The sequence below is a fragment of the Dromiciops gliroides genome, chromosome 4 (assembly GCF_019393635.1).
Source record: "Dromiciops gliroides isolate mDroGli1 chromosome 4, mDroGli1.pri, whole genome shotgun sequence".
NCBI classification, from domain to species: Eukaryota; Metazoa; Chordata; class Mammalia; order Microbiotheria; family Microbiotheriidae; genus Dromiciops; species Dromiciops gliroides.
In genome coordinates this window covers 21,180,845-21,205,171 of record NC_057864.1, presented here as the reverse complement: position 1 = coordinate 21,205,171, position 24,327 = coordinate 21,180,845, and the positions used below count along the sequence as shown (strand labels likewise).

The 24,327-nt window shown below is 39.3% G+C and overlaps 1 protein-coding gene across 5 annotated transcripts in view; it reads right to left on the bottom strand.

The window, feature by feature from the left end:
• DAB1 (DAB adaptor protein 1) overlaps positions 1–24,327 on the bottom strand; it is a 1,311,411-nt gene that overhangs the window by 736,935 nt on the left and 550,149 nt on the right. For 4 of the 5 annotated variants that reach the window (XM_043963034.1, XM_043963028.1, XM_043963033.1 and 1 more), the window contains exon 3: positions 15,320–15,391. The exons of the other annotated variant lie outside the window; for it this stretch is intronic. The gene's annotated coding sequence lies outside the window, so the exon portion shown is untranslated. The remainder of the gene's footprint in view (positions 1–15,319; positions 15,392–24,327) is intronic. 5 annotated transcript variants of the gene reach the window in all.

Below are 24,327 nucleotides of genomic sequence, written 5' to 3'. Positions count from 1 at the left end.
AGATAGCAATCTCTCTATAACTATTAAGTATTTTCTCCAGCCTTAAACAAAGTATACTTAACCCTTTCATGAGCAGTAATGATGCACATCAATTATTATACTGTATGGGGACTAAAGGAAGAATATCAGCACAGTCAGTGAGGTTTGCAAAGATTATTTATCTTTAAATTAAATGCTAATGGTTTCTTTTTTCTTTCAGTTCTTATTCCTGCTTTTTATATTATCCATGTTATACTTTGTTTTCACTTCTTGCTGTTATCAGTTTTCCTATCAAAAGGAGCCCCAATATAACCAGGGTGATTAAAACTGTGTCCCAAATAAGCAAGTAAATGGGTTTTTCGCTTCTAATATGGCCTATCATTACCTTGGGGGGAGGGAGGAGAGGGAGGGAGTTAAATTAGAAACTAGAAATCTTATAAAAACAAATGTTGAAAACTATCTCTACATATAACTGGAAAATAATAAAAAAAATATTTTGTGGGAAAAAACCAAAAATGGGTTCACAACAAGTTGAATGTGATGGAAATGACTGAAAGGCCACATCTTAATTTAAGACAGGAGTAAAGAGGAAGATAATGGCAGAAGGCATCAGGGTCATATGAGATGAGGAGCAGAGAAGAGAAACATCTTGGTGAAGGGCAAAATATAGTATACATTTTTTTTTCCAACTGAGAGGAGAGGGGATTAAAAGGTTTGGAAAAGCCGCTGTCATTTTTATACAACTTGCAATGTATAAAATGACTGTCTTGCCCCAGTGAGGTCTCAGTTAGCATTCTGTAGTATGAATTTGCAGTCTACTTACTCCGTAAAGTTTTGTCTTTTTATCCAGCTTCCTTTAGCAGCATGGGAGTAGGAGGGAAGGCAGAGCATGGTGGAAATAATTTAAGACTATGGCTTGGCAAGTCAAGATTAGCTATAAGATAAGGGTGCAGGGAATTTGAGAAAAAAGGAAAGTATAAAGTTGACCTGGTTCACTAGGGGGTTGTGATGGGGAAGAGAAGAGAATCTAAGTAGTGCAGATGAGACAACCTAGGAAATAAATGAAGAGTGAAGGAATTGGACATTACGGTGAGAATAAAGGACAGAGTTTGTGGCTTCAAGAAATGGGGAGAGGTGGAATGCCAATAGATAATGATGGGATTAGGACACTTCAGAGCTAATGAACATGGAAGCAGAGAATTTGTGAGTTATTATTAGATCAAGGTTCTGGACATTTGGGGATGGAGTTGAAGTGGGGTGGACGAGGTCATGGAAAAATAATAAGTTAAGAAACAGGGATTTTAAGCAGAATATATATATATATGTATATGTATATGTATATGTATGTGTATATGTATGTGTATATGTATATGTATGTATGTATTGAGGTTCCCTAGTATGAGCATATGAATTAGGGGAGAGAATGTGAGCCAGGCATTGAACTCATTCAGGAAAGAAGGAGGGTGTTCCGGAGGTCTACTATAAACAGTCACCTTAATCTTGATAGGGCAGTAGATATGGACTGAGTGAATTTCATAGGAGAAAAGGTTACTGATTGGTGGGAGTATAGGGAGAGCATGGAAGTGCAATGGGAAGCAAAAAATATTCCAATCCCCCTACTGACAACCACTGAATTAGGGATATGAGTGAATATAGCCAATGCCAGAAAGTGCAGCCAAAGAAGCTGTGTCATCAGCAGGGAGCCAGGTCTCAATGAGAGCCAGAAGTAGAAAGTAGTGAGAAATGGGGGAAAAATTGAGGATAAAAGCAAGTTTGATACATGTGACACAGGCATTTCACAGAGCACAGTGAAAGGGGTAGGTAGTACTCAAGTAGGACACTGGAGATATTGGATTGAGGCAGAGAAGAAAAATGAAGTAGCCAATGGGAGATGGACAACAGAGTTTGAATTAGGATTTCTGGGGGTACAGGATCACTGGAGAAAGTATGATTTGATGGTAATTGATTCAAGGTTCAATAACTGTTCTTATTAGTTTATATTTTTCAGAGTTCACTAGATCAGTGATTCCAAGCCTGAAGCAGTATCAGAGATCAATCAGTCAACATGTGTTTTTTAAGTGCTCACTATGTGCCAAACACTATGCTAAAGAAAGGCAACAATGTAATCACTTCCCTCAAGAAGGTCACATTCTAATGGGAGAGACAATATGTAGATAACTAGGTATGTACAAGATTAGTATAGGGTAATTAGAATCTAATCAGAGCTTTTTGCAGCAGCAAAAAGTGACAAAGAAAGGTCTTTTTTTTCAGGGCAGTGAGGGTTAAGTGACTTGCCCAGGGTCACACAGCTAGTAAGTGTCAAGTGTTTGAGATCAGATTTGAAGTCAGATCCTCCTGAATCCAGGGCTGGTGCTTTATCCACTGTACTACCTAGCTACCTTGAGAAAGAAGGTCTTGTAGAAGGTGATATTTAAGCCAAATCATGAAGAAAGCCAAGGAAATCAGAACATAAGGAGAGAGACAGCATTCTTTTTGTATGATACAAAGGAGGAAACTGAGGCCCAGAGGAGTTAAATTATTCATACAAGGTCAAACAGCTAATATGTTACAGTTCTGAGATTTGAACTGAACATTTAATATAATGCTGGAGGCAAAGAAGGTGTCACTTTGATGGATCTATATTATCTTTGGTGTGCTCACTCAGTCCACTAGTACAGATTTCAACTCAGTCCTACTTCTGTGATTGTAGACCTTGTAATCCCTAAAATATGCCAAAATCTACCCAAAACGAAGGAGGTCATGTTATTGTTATTATTATTATTTACAATAAATTAATATGTAATTCAACCATATATAATCATGAATTGCTATTTACAAAAATGATGATAAAAACAACCAGTAAGATAAGGCTTTACAATTCACATTGTACTTTAAGCATATTATTTGAGGTGATACAACAATCCTGTGAGATGATCGGTGTAGACATTTTTCCACTATACCACAGATTGGTATAGAAATCCCCTTCTCTTGCCCCCGATCTAATGTATATTTTAGTTGTTATATCTTAGTTGTCAAAGGCTTCCTCACCCAGCTCATAATTTCCAAAGACTGGATTTAAACTCATGTCCTCTTGCCTCCTAGTCCACACTATTCCATGTGTTTCCTTTACTTCAGCAAATATACCCACATTATATCTAAGGAAACTTATTCTTTTTTTTTTAAGTGAGGCAATTGGGGTTAAGTGACTTTCCCAGGGTCACACAGCTAGAAAGTGTTAAGTGTCTGAGGCCAGATTTGAACTCAGGTCCTCCTGACTCCAGGGCCGGTGCTCTATCTACTGCACCACCTAGCTGCCCCAGGAAACTTATTCTTAGCAGATGGACCTGAGTCAAGCATTAAAAAAGATGATTTGCTTAAAAGGAATAGCCCTGGCCTCTGCTTTCAACAGTGGGGAAACTGGCACCAAGAGATGAAAAGTGCCTTGTGAGATACTGTATAAACTTGAAATAAGACCATCTAACATCAGTTCCTTTGGTTTCTACTATACCACAACTCTCTCACTCATCTTTGATAGGAAGGAACCTCAGTCTTGCCCATAACAACCCTGTCTACAACATTCTCATCAAGAGGTCAGCTGGTTTTTGCTTAAGGACCTCCAGTGATAGAAAAATTCTACAAGAAACTGATACCTCAGAGAGCTCCTCCTTTTGAGGCTGTTCTCTGACATCAAGCCTAACTAAATTCATCTCTTTCCAACTTCCACCTAATGGACCTAGTTATGTTTACTGGACTCAAGAAAAACAAAAGTACTATAATCCCCATTCCTCAAGAAATCCCTGAAAGTACTTGAATTCCAATAAATTTATTTCATTCAATAATTGGTTACTGAGGAGAGTTATTATGTACCTCCCTGAGATGTCTCATCTGTGTGAGAAATGTTCCCAGTTATTCCAAAGAGCCTCATGTTTAATAGATTCTAGTGCCTTCACCATCCTGGATGCTATTTTCTAGATGTTCCACAGCTTATCAGTAACATTGCTAAATTATGATGCCAAGAATGGACCAAAAGACTCCAGGTGTGTTCTGATGAGGGCAGCATATAGTGTGAGTATCACTTTTGCAGTTGTGGATACCATGACTTGCTTATTGCAACTCAATTGGAATAATTGGTAGTTGGCATCTAGGAAAAACATCACAGCCTAGCAGAAAGTGCACTCTTTTCCAAGTTTGAGGATCTGGGTTCATTTACCATCACTGCTCTCATTTCTGTGTCTGCTTTAGGCAGTTTCCTCATACATAAAGTAAAGGAGTTGGACATGGTCTTGTGAAAGGAAAACAATGTTTGCCAACAATTCCCTGAAGCAATTTATTTACTTGCTCCCATAACCTGGGAAGGTCCAAGTTCCTCCTGTTTTCCTGATTCTTAAGAATTAGATTTTGAAAGCTGTCCCAGGACTGGCTCTGATGAGCACTAGCTTCCCTGAAACAGTATCCCAGTCACCTAAAGACATAAAAGCCTCAGCCAGAAGCAGTCAGAAGCTCTTAGACTTGGGGATATCTGAAGAACATCCGAACCACCATTGACTTCACCATATTTGGTCCTGAAAATTAGAGGCGTTTCCACATAGAGATGAGAAGAAAAGAAGCTAAGTGAAGCAGTATCTTTGTTTCATGTTCTTGTTGTGTTGAGACAAAGAAAATCTATTTTTATTCACTGTGCAATGATTTTGGAGTACACCTCCAACAGATCCCTAAGGTTCCTTCCTGCTTTAAACCTAAGTGCCTATGAATTATTTGATAAAATTAAAGTAATATAGAAATAAGATATTATTACTCACTGGTATTAATTTAAAATGCTTTCCCTAAATAGGTTCTCAAAAGCTGTGCCAGGGAACAAAAGCACTGCTAGTTCTTTCTCAACAGGAAAAGCATCAATTAAGGACCAATGATGGAAAGAGCCATCCTATGCAGGGAAGAGAATCTGCAGAGTGTTAGCCCCCAAGACGATGAATTTTTATTAGATCCAGCATCTCACAAAACTTTTTATTAAGGTGTGTATATATGGGGGCAGAATGTTACCTGTGTCAGTAGAGAGGCACCTCTATGAATGAAATATCGAATTTGTGATGTGTTGGTATATATATATATATATATATATATATATATATATATATATATATATATATATATATATATATATAATGGTTTATGTGCTGTATTATAATATATATTCCATAATCATGATTTTAGAATAAAAATAATTTATATTAATATAATTCCTCTAATTATTATACACTATGTAGGGTACCACAGAGTTTAGGAAGATTGTTGCCAGATATTTATACATAATGAAGAAGCAACAGGAAATGGTGGCAGAAAAATGTCTTTGCCTTCTTTGTTTGACTTTTGTTATAGCACAGATTCTTTCCCATGACACACCAGAATCTTGAATATTTCCAACCCTAGGTCAGATAATTGTCTGAGACAAAGTCAATAAATTCAGCCCTAAACACAGGGTGTTAAAAGAAAAGACTTGATCTTTGCCTGGGAGTATTTATTCTCTGTCCCTTGGTTCAGTGACTTCCTCCCTGAGTATTGTGGCCCATGGTATCCAGTCATAACCAAAAAGCTTCTCTATTGAATTTTACAGAAGAAAGGACATTGGCTCTGTAGTCAGAGGACCTGATCCAATTTCCACCTCTGGTGTTGTCCTTGAACCACCTTCAACCTCCTCGAATATTAGTTACTCATCCATAAAAATGAATGGACTGGATTATATAGATGCTGTATGTAGAGTTCTGACCCTGGAGTCAACAAAACTTCAGTTCATGGCAAAAATACTATTAAGATTGAAAAAAAGGAACTATATAGTTTAGCATGATGACATTGCAAAAATTGTCTGGATCTGCTGTGATTTTCTGCAGTGTAGCTTTCAAAACCTTATTTTGAAAACATTTGTCTTTTTGGGGCTAACTGAGTATTTTAAACCATTGGCCAGAGGTCACCTTAAAGTTTAAATAATGGTATCAATAAAAAAAGAATGCTTCAGTTTGAACCCAGCTTCAGATACTAGCTGTATGGTCCTGGGCAAGTGTTTTAACCTCTGTCTCAGTTTTCTCATTTGTAAAATACATTTGTAAAGGACTTTGCAAATGTTAAGACACTCTATAAATGCCAGCTATTACATTAAGGAAAAAACTTTTAGCTAATATAGTTAATATTATTAATTGGGCAGGGCATGTGTTAGGGATTGGTATCCACATTATTATAAATATAATTATAAATATAAATATTAATTATAATATAAACATAATAATATAATATAAATATATTTCTACATTTGAAGTGAATAGTATCCAAGGGGAAGAGTTAATAAGGGTTAATAGGAGAGATGCCCAGTTAAGTTTTTCAGAACAAAGACTATATTAAGGCTATGAGAAAGAAGGACTTGGTTATGTAAATGTTTTTTGTGAGTCTCCACCTCCCTCTTTCTACCCTCTGCTTTCAGAGCTTTGATCCCCCCCCCTTTCTCTGACTCAGCCTCCAAACTTCTGTAGGGCTTAGTGAATAGTCTGGGATCTGTGAAAACAGGAAGTCAATAAGGAGTGGTTTGTTTGTATGTGTTTTGGGGGGTAGTGGGGCTACAGGCTACCTTCTCTAAAAACCATTACACAAAATAGCCAGTCTTCTAAGTATCTCGGTACTCATATATTCTAAATGCTTTAAAGGAAAACCTTCCATTATACTGAGAGGGCACAAGAGGAGAAGAGCTTAATTTCCTGTGGATACACAGTTAGAATGAGTGGAAGAAGGTGGTGAGATGAGGTGAGAGCCAGACATTGGTTTCCCTTAGCAACAGCACAAACTGCCAAGAGCACCTTGCTTCTGGTCAGAGGCCTGGAAGTTTGAGATGTGCGAATGTGCATGTGAGGAAAAAAACAACCTACAGGGTAAGATAGGTGGAAACAAGAAGGAGATAAAGGGGAGAGAGAGAGAATAAGAAAAGATAGAGGGAAGAGGGAAGGAGAGAGGAAAGGAAATAGAGGAGAAGATATGGAGGAAGGAAAGAAGAGAAAAGGAAAGATGGAGGAAATGGAAAGAGAAAGGGAAGGAAGTGAAGGAAGGCAGGGAAGAGAAAGGTAAGGGAGAGAGGAATGAAGGAAGGAGAGTAGGACAAAAGAAAAATGAGAGAAAAGAAATAAAGAGGAAGTAAAAGGAGGGAAGGTGAGAGTGGAAGAAGGAAGGGAAAAGGGAAAGCAAGGAAGGAAGAGAGAAGTAATAGTGAAATAAAAGGGAAGGTAGGGTGAGGAATCTAGGTATTATAACAACCCACATTTTTTATGGGATACTTTTGTCTACAAACCAACCATTGCTAATACCTACATAACACTCTCATACTTCTCTCCCTTCTCCTTTTCTCTCCTCTTCCTTACCCTTTTTATTTCTTCTCCTCTACCAGAGTTCTACATTCCTTCCTACAACAAACATAATTAAGTATCTCCTGTATCTCTGTGAACCCTATGCTAGGCTCAAAGATGAAAAATTAGTTTTTTTCTAACAATGACTATGAAATTTCCTTTTCCCTCATGTCAGGCATACATGGAGGCTCCATGTATCTGCCTTCAATTTGTAGTCCCAGGGAAACTTGAATGACATATTCAATAACATAACGAGAAATTTATGATTGGGATGGGGATGAATTGGTAAACAATAGGCTCTTGGCTCCAAAACCTAAAACTCAGTGGAAGATACTAATCTTCCCTGTGAGCAGTATACAACCTAGGTACCAGGAAAAGAAGAGAGCTAGAACTGACTCACTGCAAATCAGAATGTAGTGGAAGAGAGAATTCCATTGGAGTGATGCAGGATAGAGTATTTCCACTGTCCTACTAAGAATTCTTTGCAGGGGTAGGGAACATAGGGCCTTGGTGTACAGAAGAATGGTTCAAAGAATGAAGTCTCTCACATAAACTTTTAGGTCTTAGTACATGAGGCAGATAAAAAACCTTTATAGTGACCAGCTTGCTAATGAATTGATCCCGTGGTGGAGGTGACTATACCCATCCACCAGAGAGAGGTAGAACTGTGGGAGCTAACAAATGAGCTGAGGTATAGAAGACCAGACTTCAGAAAACAAGGAAGAGGACCTGTGAGGAAGTCCTATCGTCCAGGAGCTGAGGGGAGATTAGAAGGATTCAGAGGGAATTTAGCAAAAACTTCCATGATAACTGGTAAGAAATTTGAATAACATAAACAATAATATGACCATCAAAATTAGGAGCAACCAGAAAAAGATGAATGTGGGTAAGAAGGGGGACCCCAAATGTAGGCGCTAAAATGGAGGAGTCAACCTGAGCCTCCAGCAGAGCAGGAGCAAAAAACTCTGTTGTAACGAGGAAAAACACCTAAGCAAAACAAATTGATATATCAATTATGTCTGACAGCAGATGAAGATTCTATAGCCATAGTACAGGTAATATATTTGAGTAAGGCTAGGTCCTTGAGCCCGTGAAGCTTGTATTTTATGAGTTACTTATATCATTGCATTTTTTTTTTGTTTAAGTGTTGATGTGTCCTACCATCCCCTGCAAGGAAGGTGAATTGGTTTTTTTTGCTTTGTTTTCTTATATGGTCTTTCTTCTCTCCCCTGTGTTCTAGTATGAGAAGCAACATGGTACAGTAAGCTTTGGAGTGGGGAAAACTTGCTTTCCAGTACACTAGAGATCTGACATGAGCTGTGTGATCTTAGGTATGTCCTTTGCCATCTCTGAATCTCAGACAATTCTCTAAGATTTATCTCCTGAGTTATAGAGAGGATCTTCCTTGAGTAAAGGAGATCTCACAACCACAAAATTGAGGTCACAGGTCCCTGAGGTATTTTATCACCTAGAATAAAGGAGAAGATGAGTGAGTAAATGAAATAAATCAATGCAATGCTCTGTCACACTCAAGATTTGATCTGAAAGGCATCCTGAAGTAATAGATGAAATGCTGGACTTGGGATCAGAAAGACGTCATTTTAAATCTAGCCTCTGAAGTTCATTTAGTATTCACTTGCAGTCCACTGCACCACTACCTTATATATAAAATGAGGATGAGCCCTGTAGCACATAACATATACATCGATACATACATATTTGTGTATGTGTATATATGCATATGTGTATAAATATAAACAGAAATTGAATATATATATATATATATATATTGTTTAGTCATTCTTCAATTGGTATATATGTGTTAGCTATTATTATGTGTCCTAAGAGGTCGGAATAATAGTGATTAAGGTGACCATATCAGGGATTTGGAACTGGAAGAGATCTCAGATACCATTTGGTCCAGAATCTCATTTTACTGGCCAGAAAACTGAGATTTAGTGATTTGACAAAGGTTATCCCAGGGAGTGCCAGAAATATGATAAGAATTCAGGCCCTCTGGATGATGCTCTGGACTTAACAGAAAGGAAGATCTGAGTTCAAAATCTCCCTTAGATACTTACTGGCTGTATGACCCTGGGCAAGTCATTTAACCTCCTTATTCCTTGTTTCCCTCAACTGTATAGCAAGAGGATTAGCCTTCATGGCTTCTATAATCCCTTTTACCTCTGAAACTATAATTCAGAATTGTTTTCCTTTCCTCTATCCCAGTTTGCTCATTTTACAGATGGGATAACTAAATGATTACCTATGGTACAGGTGAGGGGTAAAGACAGGTTTCCTAGCTGGTGGTTCAGAGTTCTTTCAAGTAATTTAGACCAGGAAAAAGGAAAGGACAGAGGTGGAAGGAGAGGAGTGAATGAAAGAGGGAAGGATAGAGGGAGGAAGAGAAAAATGAGGGAGAAAGAGGGAATTGAAGGGGAAGACAGAATGGAGGAAAGGGAAGGTAGAATAGAGGAATGAAAAGATAAAAGAAGTGATGCAGAAGAAAGAAAAAATGGGATATAATGAAAGGCGTTGTCCCCAAGTTCTCACTTGTCTCTTCCCTGAAAGATAAACCTTTGTCTCCCACTTCAGAACATACCAATGCCCCCCACCCCAACCATATACAACCCATTGAGGTTATAGATGAATTTTCAATATAAATGTGAGAAGACTGACAGTCAGAGGTAATAGAGACAATAAACAAACAAATGATAACCAGTATGAGCCAATTGAAAGCTTTCAGGCCATTTAAAAATGGTCAAATGGGGCAAAGCTTAAAATCACGCTGGCTGATGGAAACAAAGCATTCACCAGTGGAGCTGAAGTGGGCCCTGGGGGAATACCATCCCATCCTGTAGTTAGGGCTGGCCTAATAAGCAGCCTTTGGTCAGGGTGTTGCGTTGATGATGAAGAGGGTGGTTTACCCAGCCCACTTGTCTAGCAAGATGATAACAACTTGAAAGCTTTCAAAAATAACTCACTTCATCTAGGTGCTTACACACAGACCCACGGTCAATGGGGATGCTGAAAATGCCTGGTTTGTTTCTCTTCGGTCCAGCAGCCTTTAGCTTACCCGCCCCCACTCCCTAACCCCCACAGGAACATTCAGAATCCATTTAAAGGCATGTCATCTGCACTGAGGCTGGACTTAGCTGCAGTGAAAAGTCCGAAGGGGGAGATCTAGACAGAATCTGGGGCTGCAAAGGCAATCAGTGTTTAAAGAGAACAAGTGAACTCTTCTGCAAAAAGGCTCAATAAAAATCCAAACCTTCTCAGTGGAAAACTCATCTTAGACTTATGGACTCTTGAGCTTGAGGACACCTGAGAATATTGAATGTCAGAGCAGGGAGGGGCACTAGAACAGAGAGGAGCCTTGGAACAGGGAATGGCAAGGCTGGGAGGGGCCTAAGGACACAGAACTTTTGAACATTGAATATAAAATGTTAGCGCTGAAAGGTACAACAGTTGTCGTGCTGTACAGCCTCATTATTTCACAGATGAGAGACTGAGGCCCAAAGTATTTATTGAAAATCACACTGATGGGGCAGTGAAGTGTTGCAGTGGATAAAACACAGGCCCTGGATTCAGAAGGTCTTGAGTTCAAATCCTGCCTAAACTGTGATAGCTAGCTGTGTGACCCTGTGCAAGTCACTTAACCCTCATTTCACCACCATAAAAAGAAAAAAAAGTGGGGGGGGGTGGAAAGCACACTGATACTGTTTCCATGCCATGACCAAAATAAAGAAATACTATGTCCCAATTAAGTTACTTTTTTTTCTCTCTTCTCTAATAGAAGCTCATCTGTTCCTACTTCAAATGATCAATCAAACAACCTGTCCTTGGTGCTAGGGATGCAAAGATGAAAATTGAACAATGCATGTCCTGAAGCTTTTATTCTTATGCCACAATGGCTTCTTGGGCTTTGACCTCATTTAGTTTGATCTCGTGCTTCTTGTTTCAAACATTCATGTTTATGTCCAGGTTCATGCCAGTCCCTTGGGAGGGTCCTTCAGTCTTTTATGTTCTGTTTTTTGTTTTATTTTTTTTTAGTCTTTTGTGTTCTCGATTAGCCTATTTCAGTCTCTCATAAAGGAGCATGATATTGGCCTCCAATCATCTGCTCAGCAAATTCCCCTTCCCCCACCATGCGTGAGTGATGATCAATACATCCCACAAACATGTATGTGAGCCACTTTACTTATATGGCTTTGAGTCTCATCCTGGTCACTGAAACAGAAAAAAAGTATGAGATCATGGCCACTGTTTCTTCCCTCAACCCAACTGATAGACCTGCCATTTTATTGGTGGTATACACAGGGTAGCCTAAGGATATGCAATTGGTAGACTGGATCATATCAGATCTTTCTATCATCTGAAACTGGCACAGTACTTTGAACATAATTGCTTCTTCTTTTGGGGGGGGGGAGGCAATTGGGGTTAAGTGACTTGCTCAGGGTCACACAGCCAGTAAATGTTAAGTGTCAGAGGATGGATTTGAACTCAGGTCTTCCTGGTTCCAGGTCTGGTGCTCTATGCACTGCACCATCTAGCTGCCCCCATAATTGCTTCTTACTAGATGCTTGTTGATAGATTGATTTGAATTGAAATGCTGCTCTCAGCCTGGAATACCATAATGTTAAATGTCCATGTTCTTCAATAACATTTTATTTCTCTTCCTCTTTTTCTGTCTTTCTTTATTCTTCTTTCCTCCTTCCATCCCTCCCTCAGTTCCTTCTTATAATATGGGAAACTCTCACTAAGTCTTTGGTGGACATCACCTTCCCTAATTCCCCAAGCTGTTTGTTCACTACTTTACCAAACAACTTTTTGTTAATTTTGAAAATTTTTGTATATATTTACATATGTAAATGCCTTCCATTAGACTGTTTGGATCTTTAAGGTGGTAATCATTTTTGTTTTTTCTTCCCTTCTCCCCTTGTTTTAGCACAGTGTCTAGTATACAGTAAACAATTCATACCAGCTTATTGAATGACTGTCAGTGCCAGTGAATACCATTGCCTATGGCATAGAAAGGTTAAAGAACTTCTCAGGGGACATACAGCAACTCCATATTAGATGCAAGACTTGAACTTTGTTATTTTCTGATTTGAAGGTTAGTTCTCTATCCAATATCAGATTACACACTGATAATATTAATAATATTTCATTACCCAAAGACTTCTGTGACCTGGTAGATTTAGGAATTCTTTCTGGAGATTCAGATATGAATGAAGTGATAGAAGTTTGGCTAAATTCTTTCCCTGCATTATCTCATTCAGTCCTCTTAAACAATCTAGAGTGTGTACTCAGCTAGAACTTTAGCTGGGGATGGGGCCAAGGAGCAATTATTTGAGCTCTTTCACCCCCCTCTTTTTTCCCTATATTTCACAGAGAAGTCATAGCATTTGGAGAGTATAAATTTCTAAACCTGCACCTATCACAAGGATTTTTGATATTCATTTAGGCAAAATTAATTCTAAGGCTTTATTTCTTTACAGGCTATCGAGAAAACATAACTGATTTCAGGAGCTACAGCACCCTAGTCTTTTCAAGGGACAAAGTTTTCATTTGCCTGGACTATTTCCCTCTGTGCTAGAGAATAGCTCCATTGATAGAAAAGACCAGAATTCATGTTATATAGCCTTTGCTTTCATTAGAGAAGCAGAAATTATATCCTTGGAAGAGTAAGATTATAGTTAGAAGACCTGGGTTCAAATCCTGACTCTGCTGCTCACTGCCTAATGCCATTGGATTGGTCATTTCTGTTTTCTGAGCTTCATTTTTCTCATCTATCAAATGAGGGACAAGAAGGTTATTAAGGCCCATATGACTCCAAATACTAAATGATAATCTTTTCTCATGTCAATCGACAAATCATTCAACAAGGATTTCAAAGCTGAAGGACCTTGTGTTGGATGATGGTCAGGCCTCCAAACCAGAAAGACCTGGGTTCAAGTCTTACCTTTGACATATCCCAGCTATGTGACTCTAGTCAAGTTATATTACTTCCTAGTGCTCTAGAAGAGTTTAAAAAATTTGGCGGTGGGGCAATAAAGTTTAAGTGACTTGCCAAGGGTCACACAGATAGTATTTGTCAAGTGTCTGAGGGCAGATTTTAACTCAGGTCCTCTTGAATCCAGGGTCAGTGCTTTGCCCACTGCACCACCTAGCTACTCCCACTAGAAGACTTGAAAATTATTCTAAGCTACAGAGAAGTTCCTGACCTTCATTGGTGAAGTAAGTTTCCTCACCTAGGAATTTCATTTACAAGTGATATTCCAGGTCCCTTCTCTACCCCTATGCTGCTAGGTGCCCACCACTGGGCTAGGTGCTGGGTATACAAAAAGAATGAAATCATCCCTATTCTCATTGAGGTTAATTCTAACAGAGCAAGAACAAGTGTGTGTGTGTATGCATTTACAAAAATATATGTGTGCTTATATGTGCTGGTGTATTCACATATGTATACATGTATAGACACATATGTATAGATGTATATACACATGTGTGTATATGTATGTATACATGTGTGTATATACACAAAGATTAGATGAAAGAGAGAGGGAGAGAGGGAGAGAGATTCTATTTTTAAGGGATGCAGTCTTAATTTGCTTATATAGAAACATGTATTTTTGTGACTAGAGGTATATGTCTATTATTGATAGAGCTATAGATATATACATATGTATGTATATAAATATACATAAATCTCTATCTATATGCATATACATATATATATATATATACATATGTGTATATATGTGTGTACACACATGCATGTACATACATATGTATACCCAATGTCACGGCCCTATTTAAGAATGAAGGACAAACAACAATAATATACTACTTGAGAATACCCAAGAAGTGGCAAAACCCAACAATGGTGAAGAATCTCAGGCCTCGATGGCCTATCCACGGCAACTGAAATTGACCAAAATGTTATGCCCACAAGGTCCCTTGAAAGAACAATGGCATTCTGGTCCCTCTAAGTCATTACAGTCTATTCTAGCTACTATTGTATTTTATGATTTTTTTTTACAAGAATAAGAGTCTCTGTGGTCCTTTCCCCTCCACATTTATCCCAAGGTTGGCTAACAAATAGCTCTCACTCTTATTTGCCTTGCAAAACTCACATAAATTCAGAATGATAAATACATTATCTGGGCTTTTTAACGGACCATTGTTTAATTTTCTATGCTTGTCTGGCTGGGGGAGAGATGAATATTACCTTGTGGAAAATAAGATTTCTCCTCCATTTAAAGGGGGTGGGTTGTAATATATGACAGAGGAAGCCACCCAGCCTCATTCAAATAGCCCACAACACTAATTAAAAGTGTTTGAAAGGCCATCCATCCACCAGCCCATGATTCATTCTGTATTATACTCAGTAAACAAGAAATAGATATTGGATTAAATACTTCTAATTTGTCAAAAGAAGAGGTGTTTCAATTGGCCAGTGAGGGACACATTCCCTCATCATTTTCAAGTCCAGAGACACAAAGTATTAACAACCCCATCTCCCTGCTAGTAAATTCCCAAATGGTTTTTGGATATGATGCCATTCATCTTACCAACTATGAGACTTACTCTCCTACCCCAGCCTCCCAGCCCCATTGCTGGAGATTATCTTGTGCTCACTAAGTATGGAGTGGGGTAGAAAATACAGGTAAAAATGACTCCAGTCGGAACTGTCTCCCTAACTGGCTGAAGACTAACAACAAACATAGTTGTGCTCCAATAATAACAACTCCATGCTAAGAAAGAAACAACTGATATAGAAACACTGTTTTCATTTTCTCCATTCACAAACACAAAGCAGACAGGATAAAGCAATTAAAGGGGAAGAGCCCCCAACAACCTCAACCGAGAGGAAAAATGAGGACAGACATCTCAACCTATTGAGGACACATTAAGAAGGAAGTTTCACATCACTGGAAATGGAAAATGTCAGTTACCTTTGTGCCGCGTGGAAATGCCTCTCAGTCACAAAGGTCTAATTCTCAACAGCAGCCACCATGTCTTGCTCACTGTTGAAAAAAAAAAGAGCAAAGGCAAAATTAGAAAGACAAAAAAAAAAAAAAGGTTCCACTCAATTGAGCACCTGGAAGAGACTTTGGAATTGGGGATTTTAAGGTGGAAGGCTTATTATGGTGAACTGGGTGAGTGAAGTTGTATTACTTTGGTGAACCTCAGGTTCCTAAGAATGCCAGATTCTCAAAGTTGGAGAAGACATTAAGGGGCATCCAATAATTATGATAATTACTATAATTATAACTATTGTTTATATAGCATGCTAAGGTTTCCAAAGTGCTTTGAATATATCATCTCATTTGATAGTCCCAACCACAGCATGACATAGATACTAATATTCTCCTTTTACAAAAAAGGAAAATGAGGCTGGAAGATGTATAGTAACTTGCTCAGGGTTCCATAGTTAGGAAGTATCTGACACAGTGTTCAGATTCATTTCTAGAGGACTCCATATTAAGTGTACCACTTAGCATCCCATCAAATCGGTATCTGAAAAAGAATCCCAGTCTTCCAGAAGAAGAGTGTTGACTAGGTACCAGGTGAGAAAGATGAGGGAGCCTGCTCTAACATTTGACAGTTCGAATCAATTTAAAACACTAATTCTAAGAGTGTTTGTGGATGGGAATATCCCAAACTGACCTGAAGGAATATGTTTTCTTTGGATCAAGGGTCATTATTTAGCATTGGAACAAGTTCTTTCACCCAAGAATTCCACTGGGATTTTTTAGAGGAAAAACAAGCATGGGCAGTTCTCTTTCTCTTCTTTCCACGTTTACTTAACGCAGGTGTAGAATATGAGCTCTATAGAAGCATCTTGATGAAAAGGTTCATCAAATTTTCTGTGGCATGGACTGATCTGGTCAAGACTAGGGACCTTTTGAAGATACATGTTTTTGATGAACAAAATAATACTTAGTATTAGGAAGGAAATCAATTCCATGGAAATTGTTATACACTTTTATCATTTAATTGTTTTGCTTTTTTTTTTTTTAAAGACAGGATCTCCCTATGTTGTTCAACCTAGAAATGCTGTGGTTACTAAAGGACTTAATTTCATTCATGACCAGCATGGGAATTCTGACCTGCTCTATTTCTTTTCTTATTTAAAATTTTTTCTGGGTCAAAGAGGGTTAAGTGACTTGCCCAAGGTCACACAGTTAGTAAGTGTCAAGTGTCTGAGGCTGGACTTGAACTCAGGTCCTCCTGAATCCAGGGCCAGTGCTTCTTCCATTGTGCCACCTAACTGCCCCCCTGACCTGCTCCATTTCTAATGTGGGGTGGTTTGCCCCTCCTTGAGCAGCCTCGGTTCCCTCTTCCACTGGCTCACCATATCGGTGTTGGATTTAATTTGGGTAGCTGATAGGTTTAGCACCCTGTGTCTTAGAACTCAAGCAATCTACCACCCTCGGCCTCCCCGGTAGTTGGGATTGCATGTGCATACCGCCATAATCGAATAAAATAAAATAAAATTTTAACATAGATTTTTTAAAAATTTAAAATAAAATACATCCAAACACACTATTTTTTTGCAGGGCAATGAGGGTTAAGTGACTTGCCCAGCGTCACACAGCTGTAAGTGTCAAGTGTCTGAGGCTGGATTTGAACTCAGGTTCTCCTGAATTCTGAGCCAGTTCTCTATCCACTGTGCCACCTAGCTGCCCCCAAAACACACTATTTTTTTAAAATTCTCAGACCCTGGGTTAACAACTTATGTTGTAATGTATAGAGGGCTAGATTTAAAGGTGGGTTCAGTTCCCACCTTAGACATATATCAGCTGTATGCGCCTGGGCAAGTCAACTAATCTAAGCCTCAGTTTCCTCACCATAACACACTATCATTATAAGATTCTCTTCACAGAGTTGATGGAAGTCTCAAATAGGAAATAGTGGGCAGAAAACTTTGCAAACTTCAAAGCACTTTCTGTGATAGTCATCTTTAAAAAATCATTATTACATCTTCATGCTACAAACTATGCTGGTCAAAGATCCCCTCTGTGACCTTGAAAGACTAATTTTAACCAATCTGGCTCTCAGTTTCCTAATCTACAAAATGAGGAGGTTAGGAACATGGCCTCTGGGGTCTATTCCTGCTTTAGGTCTCTGACTTTTCATGCATTGTCTGGCTCTTCAGTTTCCTTTTCTGTAAAATGAAGGGGTTGAGTGACATGACTTCTCATGTCCTTTCTGGCTCTAGATCTATTACTCTACCAAGTCAGAGTATTTAACCTATAGAACAGAAGGCGTATGCTTGGGGGTGGAGACGTGATTACATTTGAGGGACTGTCATGTGACATGATCCCAGAATAAAGAACTAGAAGCAACAGTTTCAAAGAGGTCCAGTGAGACTTGCCTTCACTCATTAGACTATAAGATTTTTGAGGGCAGGTACTTTTTTCACATTTATATCCTCAGTATTTAGCGCTTAGCACCTGCACATAGCAGGCACTTAATAAATATTTATTGACTGACTGATTGAATAATCAGAACTGTGGGAAACTAAAGTGATCCGTATAAGGAATTAGTAACGTCCCTATCACCAAACTGAAGAAATAGAGTCACAGATTTTGTGAGATACAAGGAATCTTAGTGAATATATAGGGTGACACATGTACAAAAGGAAGCCCTACTTGCTCATAAAAGACAAATGATCATCTAGGTTCATTATGTGAAGGCTTCAAGCAGGAACTAGACATGCACTTGCCAGAGATGTTGAAGGAGACATTCCCGTATAGGTAGGACATGGGGAAGCTGACCTTAGAAATCCCTTTCCACTCTGAAATTCCATGATAAAACTTTAGTGTTATGACCAACTAGGCAGTGAACTTCCCTGAGAGGCAAGAAATAGGAGTTCAAGTCAATTCTACTGTTAATTAGCTATGTCATTTTGGTGCTTTGCTACTCGGGGCTTGCATTTCCTTATCTATAAAATGAGGGGGTTGGATGAGGTGATCACTAAGGGATATTTATCTTGTAACAACATAACATCATACTAATTCAGAGAGATTTTCTGTTTTCAAAGTGGAGTATAAGGGAACTCAACAGAGTGGCAGTTATTAGTTTTAATCAGTTATGGCTGGTTGACTCATCAGTAAAGGAAAAAAAAATCTGTCAGGACTAATTTTAGGTTGTATGGTTTCAGTGATTTAAAAATGTAAAATGTAACTTTCTACATAAGAAAAGTGATCAATGAGAAGAAGAAAGGAAGGAAATTCACATTTATTAAGCACCTACTATGTACAAGGCACTATTTTAAGCAATTTACAAATATAACCCCATTTGATTCTTACAATAAATATAAGAGGTAGGTGCCATTATTATCCCCATTGAACAGTTGGGAAAACTGAGACAAGGAGTAGTGAATTTCCCAGGATAACACAAAACTAGTAAATGTGTATGAGACTGGATTTGAATTCAGGTCTTCCTGATATATAGATGGATAAGATAGATAGATAGATAGATAGATAGATAGATAGATTAGCTAGAGATAATTACTACACAACATAATTGCCTTCTAACAAAGTGAAATGGGCTTCCTTGAAAGGTAGTGAGTCTGCTAGTAATAGAAGTCTTCAAGCAAAAGCTAGATGGGTAGTTATTGAATATATGTTAGAGTCAATCAACAAGCATTTATTAAGTTCCTCCTGTGTTCAAGGGATTGTGCTAAGAGCTGGAGATTCAAATAAAGGCAAAAGAAGTCCCTGCCCTAGAGCAGCTAGGTGGCACACTGGATAAAGCACTGGCTCTGGATTCAGGAGGACCTGAGTTCAAATATGGCCTCAGACACTTGGCACTAGCTCTGTGACCCTTGGCAAGTCACTTAACCCTCATTGCCTCAAAACAAAACAAAACAAAAAGTTGTTAAAAGCTTAATAGAATTCTGGAAATCCAGCAACCCCAAGAAATTTAACTAGGTGGTCCAGTGGATAAAGCAATGGCCCTGGATTCAGGAGGACCTGAGTTCAAATCCGACCTCAGACACTTTACACTTACCAGCTGTGTGACCCTGGGCAAGTCACTTAACCCTCATTGCCTCACCAAAAAAATATAAAGAAGTCCCTTCCCTCAAGAAGTTTCCAATCTAACATGGGAGACATGTGAACACCTATATGCAAGCTACAGTCAGGATAAGTTAGAAATAAGCAATAGAAGGATAGTGCTAAGTTCTTGGGGAAGGAAGAACTTTAGCTGGGACTTGAAAGAAGTCAAGGAAGCCAAGAGGTGGAGGGCAGCAATTAGAACATCTCAGGCCTGGAGGTGTGTGTGTGGGGGAAGCCAGTAGAAATGGAAGATGAAGGGTCATATGAGGAACAGCCAGGAGGTCAGGGTCACTTGATCACAAAGTACGTGGGGGAGGGAGAAGTAAGGAATAAGAAGGCAAGAAATGTAGGAAGGAGGCAGGTTATGAAGGGATTTAAAGGCCATGAGAGGATTTCTGTTTATTCTGGCAGTAATAGGGAGCTATACATCATTGAATGGAGATGGTGGTGATATGGTCAGACTTGTGCTTTAGAAAGATCAATTTGGCAGCTGAGTGTATGAATTGGGCAAAGGGAGGCAGGGAGACCAATTAGTAACCTAGTACCAGGCAATCTGGAATTCCTCTTTTGAAAAGCCTTCCCTTTGGACTCAGAATTCACCTGAAGTCTCTGGGGACAGGGATCTCCATTTTCTCCCCTTCCTTGAACACCCCCTTCAAGAAGAAGAACTGAAATTGCAGTAGTAGTCCTCAGTGGGCAAAAAAACCGAACTATTCATAGGATCATAGATTTCAATGTGGAAAGAGATCTTAGAGGCCCCAGAGCCCAACCCTGAAACTGAGTCTCAGAGATCAGGCCTGGGGTCACACAGCTGTCAAGAATCTGAGGTAGGATTTGAACCCAGGTCTTCCTGGTTCCGGGCCCCTTTTGCTATTATGTTCAATTGCCTCTTATGCCACAGAACGACCTGTTTACTTGTGGCTTATCTCCTATTATTTCTACAACATTGTATGGCTTAGCAAGTGTTTTCTTCAGGTAAAATATTTACCCAGGGTCACATAACTGGAAACAGGTAAAGCCCCAAGTGGAAGCAAAGTCTCTGGGCTTCTGTCCTGTCAGTTTTTCTCTTAGACTTGTTTGCCTCTCTGAGTCCTTTTCCTTCTTAGATGCATCTGTAATTTCGTCAAGGATGATAAACATTTAGCTCACTAATACAGACCACAACCCCTCCACATGCATACAGATTCACATAACAGATTCCAACCTGAGCCATATCTAACATATGAGGATTACAAAGTGCCCTGAACTCAGATGAGAGAGAGAGAGAGAGAGAGAGAGAGAGAGAGAGAGAGAGAGAGAGAGAGAGAGAGATCATTACCAGCTGGGGGCAACCCTGCAAGGCTTCGCTTTATCCACTGAGCCTCCTTGATGCCCTGGGAGCATTTTAATTATAGAAAGAGTATGAACAAATATGAGGAAGCATGAATACATCAGGTGGATGGACAACACATGAGGTTGGTCAATAGTAGAGGTCTGATCAAATGGATTTCGGGGGACAAACATCCACAGATCATCTCACTGCTAGAAGCTTAATCTGAAAATCTCTGCCTATATAAAATCATGAGATCACAGTTCTAGCATTGAAAGGCATCTCAGAGAACATCTTGTCTCATCTAATATCACTCTAATTCTACAGATGAAGAAACTGAGGCCTCAACATCCCTTTGCAGTGTTTATGATTATATGATTATCTGCCCCCTTCCAAAGTGATAGAACTGAGATTTAAACCCAATTCTTTTCAGTATAAATCTAGTATCTTTTACCTTGTGTTAATCTTGATAGAAACCAACAACCAGACAACATGGTACAGTGCAGAGAGTGTTGGTCTTTGAATCAAGAAGACATGGGTTCGGGGCAGCTAGGTGGTGCAGTTGGATAGAGCACTGGCCCTGGAGTCAGGACTACCTAAGTTCAAATCCAGCCTCAGACACTTAACACTTACTAGCTGTGTGACCCTGGGCAAGTCACTTAACCCCAATTGCCTCGCTAAAAAAAAAAAAAAAAACCAAAAACCAAAACCAAAACCAAAACAAAAAAAAAACCCCAGAAAACCATAACAAAAAAACACAAAGAAGACATTGGTTCAAACCTACTTTAAACCCTTTTTAACTGTTTGAACACAGACAAATTATTTAAATTCTCTGAGCCTCGGTTTCCTTATATATAAAATAAGTGGATTGAATTAGTCTCTTCTAAGTCTGTTTATGATCCTGTGAGGTGATTCTGTGGTTTCTTTACAACCACTATATCTAGAAGAAGAGAGGTCACTGGAAAGAGTTTTGTTGGGGGGTTACATAAGGACTCCTCCTCCTAGTCCCTTCTTGGCCTCATGAACTCATGTCTCCTCACACCGGTGTGGCCCTGTCCCATGTCCTGCTTGGGCTGCCATGTGTGTCAGATTATTGGAATAAAGTTCAGCCAAGCAGAGCTGCTGACAGGGCTCTCCACTGGTGGGGGCCGCAGCCATAAACTAGCCTAAATGAAGTATGCCACTAAATTGTCCTGTTAATTAGTTTATTATTTCATTGTAGGGACCAAATACATAAATGAAATTAACAGCCCCTGGGCAGTGAGCTTGGCATGAGAAATAAAATTATTTCTCAGGTCATTGCCTTAAACACAGACATTTTATACTAGGATAATGTTAACATAAGAAAAGTAAATCTTAAAATCTTTGTTCATTACCGATAGCAAGTCACTGGAGCTGATCTGAAGAGTAATTAATATAGATTATATGACCATGTTCAACATAGGATGACAAGGGTAAAATAACTGGAATCGTAGAGTCCTACTTTGGAAAGGACTTTAGAGGACGAGTCCAATCTCCTTCCCACTGCAGGATCTCATCTGTTCCCTCAGGGTCCTGTACATAGTCATCCAAGAGTCTTCCTGAATACCTCCAATGACAGGGATCTCACTACCTCACACAACTTCTTGTATTTGTAACAGTAACTTAAGAGCTGAAATGAATGGGGAGAATGTGAACAAGGAAGGTTGCAGAGGTGAAAATCAACATCTGGGCTGAATATATTTCCTTGGAGAAATAGCAGCCAAACCCTTTAGACACCAGTTACTTTGTGTGAATAAAATAAAGGAGCAAATGAATCCTGGGCCAGTGGCCAAATTTTTGTTAAGAGAAAGAGAAAAGCCTGTCCAAATGTGACTCAAGGCCTTAGAACACTTGCCCTGCCCAGAGAACACTGCTCTGGAGGAACAGGGAGGGGCTATACAGAAATGGTGCCTTACTGGAACAAGAAATAGCCAAAAGAACATTGACTTCAATCGGAATGGATTCAGTTTCTCAGTTACATGTTGCTAGGGGCCCTGAGACAAACATATTATAATTGGCTTTGTCCTCAAAGTGCTTCCAATCTACCAATCAACCAGGAAACATTTATCAATGGCTTGCTGCATTCTAGGCCCTGCACAGTCCCTGCCCTGAGGGACTCTATTACATTCTACTGGGGACAGGCAACATAGCCACAGAAAAAGTCAATACAACATTATGCAAAGTTACTTCACAAGGGAGACCCCAAACAATTGGGGGAGGGGGTTGGAAAGACCCTACATGGGGAGGGCGAGATGCACCTGAGCTGTGCTTTGAAAGAAGCTAGGAATGCCCAAAGGTGATTGGGCAACTGGTTATAGCTGGGTCTCTTTTCATTGGCTATCTCATGAGCCTATAATGCTCTCCCTCCTCACTTCTTGCTGGCTTCCCTGCTTTCCTTGAAGAATCAGCTCAAACTCAGTTCTTTCTGCAGGAGATGTTTTCTAGTCTTCCAACTACTAGCTTTCCTTTTGTCATTACCTCCCATGTTCCCTGTTAGCTCTTGTATGCACATATTGCTGTGCCTACATTGTGTCTCCCATACCTCCATCCCTTTGCTCACACTGAAACTTTGACCTGGGATGGCCATGTTCCCATTCTCAACTCTACTAATTGAAAGCATGGCCATCTCTCAGACTCAAATATGAATTTTTTCATTCTGTGGTGCCTCAATCCTGATTGATCCTTCTTTCCATCCAGCACTTCCTTTGAATAATTCTGCTTTGTAGCATTGTTATCTGTATGAATGACAGGCAGTGTTACATAATACATAGAGAGCTACTCCTGGAATCCAGAAGACCCAGATTCAAATTATTCCTGTATTCCATACAAGCTATGTGACCATAGTCAAGTTACTTAACCTTTTTGAGTTTCAGACAATTTTCTTTTTTCTTTTTCTTTTGTTTTTGGTTTTGTTTTTGTGGGGCAATGAGGCTTAAGTGACTTCCCCAGTGTCACACAGCTAAATGTCAAGTGTCTGAGGCCGGATTTGAACTCAGGTCCTCCTGAATCCAAGGCTGGTGCTTTATCCACTGTGCCACCTAGCTGCCCCCCAGAAACTTTTCTAAGATAAATCTACGAAAGTATAAATAATCTGTTTGGGCTAGAGGCCTTCTTCACACACATGAAATCACAGATTCTAGACATCTCTATGTATGTGTATATCTCTCCTCTTAGATCAGCCACAAGTGATGGATTTGTCAGCTCTGGGAAGTCTGAGCCTTGTTTGTAGAGGGGCTATGATCTGTGTCAGGGAAGGGAGTACTGAACCCAAGGAAACCAGAGATCCTTGAAGTTTTGAAATTTATTACAGGGCACTCTGTCACATGCAATTGCTACATATTGTAAATATGGCCATGTTAACTATGGCTGAGCATCTTCCCCTCTCAATATTTTCTACCATATGTTAACCAATTTCCATATTTTCTCAATGTAAGATTCAAGGCATGTTGAGATCTATTGCTTCCTGCTTCCCAGCGATATAAACAAGCAGGATGAAGTTTAACTTGTATATCTTTATAATAACGTGGCATGTATACTGGCTAATATTAAATATTTTGAGATGGCA